At 37.4% G+C, this 4,705-nt stretch overlaps 1 pseudogene; it reads right to left on the bottom strand.

The window, feature by feature from the left end:
* Positions 1 to 806: 806 nt before the first annotated feature.
* LOC128283884 (protein argonaute 4A-like) lies at positions 807 to 3,945 on the bottom strand (annotated as a pseudogene).
* Positions 3,946 to 4,705: the final 760 nt, after the last annotated feature.

The raw sequence follows: 4,705 nt of genomic DNA, 5'->3' as shown, positions 1-4,705 counted from the left end.
GGAATGCAAAAAGATTAACCTGAGAACATATATTTGCGAAGAAAAAGAATCCAAAGATAGAAAATAGGACAGAAATCAGATGCCCCAGATATCGCCGCTTGAGCGTCTATACACCAGCTCCATGAAGACTTTCTTGAGTTCAACATGTGTTTAAAAGATCCAAAGTAATTCTTTGATGCCTTGATATGTAACATACTTCACTTCTCGTCAAATCCGGTATAGCAAGGTCACTGCATGACTTTCTAAATTTGAGCTGCCCTTTTGGGTTTTCAACTCAAAACCCATTTGGTCTCAAGGCGCCCTTTGCGGGTTTTCACCTTGGCCTCTCTATTTTTCTTTTTTTTTTACTTTTGAAATAGAAGTCCCAAATTGCCCTTTGTGAGTTTTCACCTTGGCTTCCTTCAAACAAAGTACTCCTTGACCGAGTCTGAATTCACTAGATCAGATAAATTCTTCCTATCCATTTCTTGTCAAAATCAGTGCACCTCTAGAGAAAGCCCTCTTCGTAACATATGGCCCTTCCCAATTCGGCATCCTTTTGCATGGGAAGGATCTCTTTTAGCACAAGGTTTCCTTTATGAAATCCTTTTGGACGAACCTTCTTCGTCATAAGTCTGTGTCATCCATTCTTGGTACGTTTGCTGAGGATGAATACTTTCAAGTTAAGTTTACTAGAGGTATTCAATTCTTGACTCCATCAAAGCTTGGAGGAAAAATCTTGATTCATAAACCCATGAAAGGGATTACCCCAGCAGCAGTCCTGGCTGTTGTGTGTCAAACCCTACAAAAAGATGGTTCAATGATTCTCAGCAGACAAGAATGAAGTTGCTGACTTTATCCTTCAACCTAGAAAGTAGAGGTATAGAGATTACTCCCGGAGCATACATCCCACCATGTCTCGATGATGTTTCTGAAGCATCCCTAATCTTCATAAATTGCCTCCAACTGTGAAGCTGCCAAATGAACGTAGCAAATAGGAGCCAAAAAAAATATGGCTGTGGTGCTCCTTTGATACATATAGGATAGAGAATGAACAAACTATTGCAGATCATCAGCCAAAAACCCAGCCTGGTCTAAGAGAACATAATAGTAAGTCTGCCTCGTGATTCCAATCATTCCAGCATGGGTACCAAGGTAAAAATCATTGTTCTTTGGATGGCATACTTTGTTGTCAATGACAGTACCATGTAGCACATTGTCAGGAGATCAATTCTGAACAAACTTGGTATGATGGTTTTTTGTACAACAATAACCATAATCTTTAGGGTTCCGCTTCTTGTCAAGGAACTTGCAAGCCTTAACAACTTGATCAAAACTTGATTAAATTGAGACTCACTAACCCCATCCCTGAAAATAATGGTTTGATCAGGTTTCGTCTTCCCTGAACTTGTATAGAAGTCTAAGAGAGCTTCCTTCATGAGACCGTCATCCACTTTGTCAGAAACTGGTTTTGAAGAAAGAATCTATCCTTTTAAGCTTCAGAGACTATGTACGACCTGATGACCCATAGCTGGAAATCAATGGCCACCGCCTGGAGATAACCATCGCAACTATTAACGGCACATCAGACTGCTTGGGAAAGCCAAACAATGCACACATTCCAAGGATGATGGTTGGAACCTTTGAAACAACTGGAATTAAAGTTGTTTACCCCAGCGTAAGCATAGAGAGTAGGCGGTAGTTTCTTATGCCCATTTTTACCAGTCTCGGTCATCTTCTGTAATTTTCTTTTTCTTTTTCTTTTCTTTTGGTAACCTTTGTTGTACTGTGGTATGGCGCATTATCTTTGAAAAGACTGCAAACTTTTGGCATTGTGCAGTTATATATAATCTTTTTCTTTTCTTTTCTTTTTTTTTTTTTTTGAAATGGATGACCTTTGACTTTGTAATATTGGCATATGAAGCTATCTCCCTCCTAATGGAGCAGTTGACGTCCACAAAGATGAGTCATTGTCAGCTTGAAACTTTTAACGAGCTCGAGCCCATAACATACATGCCCCATAAGTCTTGACTCCCTTAAATTTGGCGTTCATTGTACAACTGATATGATCCCTTTTCATGGTGGACCAACAGTGCGCCAAAACCTCATGTTTATTCTGGCAATTGCAAATCCTCCTGCATGCGTTTTTGGACCACATTTTTGAATTCCCATAATATTCTCAACAAGGTCTTGTCTTGTCTCCTCAGCTAATTCCAATTTCACAATCTTTCCTTCCTCTAAGGCTATATTTCCTACCACCACTTCATGGGGTAAAAACCATTTTCAACAAATTTAGAAACAAGTCACAATTTCTGTCACCTTCAAAGTACTGAGATTCCTCTAAACACATATCGCACTCAAAAGGAACTCTGAATCTGTAGTATCGTTGCTTGTGTCATTGATATCTAGGGATCTATGATAGGCACACAAAAGAATATACAAGGAATAAATGAATTCAAGAATGACTATTTACATGAAATGAAAATTTATAAAGAATGTCAAAGGTCAAAAGAATTAGAATGAAAGAATATTTACTCGGATAAATAATAAAAGTATGTTTTATTAAAAATAAAAATATCTGAACATAAGCCCACTTCTCAAAAGAAATCTCATTACTCCTAGTCTTTAGAGTTACTCTGTAAAATTCCTAAAGATTACAGGAAGTTCTTCTACAGTCCAATTGTTTAAAGAACTTCTCGGTTCGTAAGGGCGAATGCCCTCAAGGTTTCTTTGTTCAGTCCCTTCCTCATTGATGATTTTCATTTCCAAACACCCTCTTTTTCGGGTAAGCTATCCCTCCTGATACAAAAGTCGGGGATATGTAAGGGAACATCATTAATTCCCATTCAACTTCTTTTTCACTCAGCCGTGACCCTCTTCTCTCTCTCTCTTTTTCTTTCTCTTTTTAATAACTTTAACTAATTAGGGTCTTTTTATGGATTTAAATGCATGTGATGTGATGCAATGTGAATGCATGAATGCAAAAGAAAAGGAGATGTTGATGTTGAATTCAATTCCATTAGAATAACTTTTCTAGAAAACAGATTTCTTAACATGAAAATAGATTACATATGCGATCTTGCCCTTCATAGTCCAAGTAAACGCTGATCTTTTCTTCATGGTCGAATCCTGTAAATTCTCCAAAAGATGCCTTTGTTAGCTCCTTGCTGCTTAATCTGAGCCTCGATCTCTTGCTCGTTTATCTCTATGATACTCATCAAAAAGTGTCGGCTCTTGGATATTCTTCGTTACCAATTAAATCAAGTCATGTATTCCTTCGTGGACTTCCGACTTTCTCTCGTCATGCTCTTGGATAACCTTTGTTGGCTTGAATCTCTGGCAATTACATCATGTATTCCTCCGTGGACTACCAGCTTTCTCTCGTCGTGTTTACTTGGACTATATTCAGACGATCGCACTATAATCTACTTTATCAAGAAATTTGTTTTCTTATGACAAACTATTCTATTTAGGAATCGAATTTCGAATCAACACCTTCTTTTCTTTGATGTAATGTAATGCAAATGCATGAATACAAAAAGGTATCGATCTCAATTCAGTTTCATTTTAGAAAATGTTATTTAAGGAACAAAAATCTTTTCATAAAACAAATTACAAATACGCTTTCGCTCGTAGGCCCAGAGTCTTAACCCTATCTAATTACAAAGCTAACTCTCGACCTCTATCTGAACTGTAGCTCATATTGGTGCTCAATGTGCTCGCCCTTTCTACCAGTATCTGTAAATGATCAGCTATCTTTTGAATTTGAATTACGGCTTCACTTATGAAGTAAGCTCTACAGCCAAAGACACCTCCTCCAATGTCTGTGAAGTTGCTCTGATTACCTTGAAAGAAAGATTGGCGAACAAGTAGGCATTCCAGCTCCGCAGCATACTGCCTTAAAATGATATCAAACATCCTCAGTGCTTCTTTAGAGTCTTCAAATTTTTGCCTCCCACAGAACATTTTGAATTGCTTGCATGGGTATCTTCACAGCATAGCTAATCTCCACTTTAAAAGTCTTTAAACAATACGATCTTCTTTAATCTCTTTCTTTTATGCTCATTTGGGCTGTCCCAGCCATTAGGTCTTGCATTTCCATTATTTTTTATAGGTACAACATCCTAAAGTACCACAGTAAATTCTAGCTTGTTGTTTGGTAGTAGTCCTATAGTAAGTGAGCCTTTCTACCATCATAAGCAAAATTCTTTCCATCCAATTCAATTTTGTATGTCTTATACCCCTACCATCCACGAGGTGACTATCTTCATCTGTAATGGTAGAAGTGTCCCATAGTACTCCCCACGCTCACCTTGAATTGTTCATCTATCTTCATGTCAAGCAAATATTGCAATTCCCCATAACTGTTGTAGAACAATTGCTTGGCTTCGTTACTCCATTAATCCCATATTTCCTTTAACTCTTGCAGGTTATTTTGCATCACACTAATGAGAGTGTAGTCCTATAATTCTGATGTGTATCCTTCGAGGACACTATTTCCTTTTTTTATCTGGGTTTTCTCTGACCAAGCACAAACGAAAGAGTTGTCCTCCACTTTATTAAGATATTCGTTCCCCATTACAAAACTTTCTAACTCAGAAATCGAACCTTGGATCAACACCTTTTAATGATAAATGACATGCAATGATAGAAAAATAAGAAAAAACAAGTCAGCGTCACATATATAAAAAAATATAATAAATAAGAACTTATAAAGGTAGGCACT

The sequence above is a fragment of the Gossypium arboreum genome, chromosome 11 (assembly GCF_025698485.1).
Source record: "Gossypium arboreum isolate Shixiya-1 chromosome 11, ASM2569848v2, whole genome shotgun sequence".
NCBI lineage: Eukaryota > Viridiplantae > Streptophyta > Magnoliopsida > Malvales > Malvaceae > Gossypium > Gossypium arboreum.
This window is presented reverse-complemented; position numbering and strand designations above follow the sequence as displayed.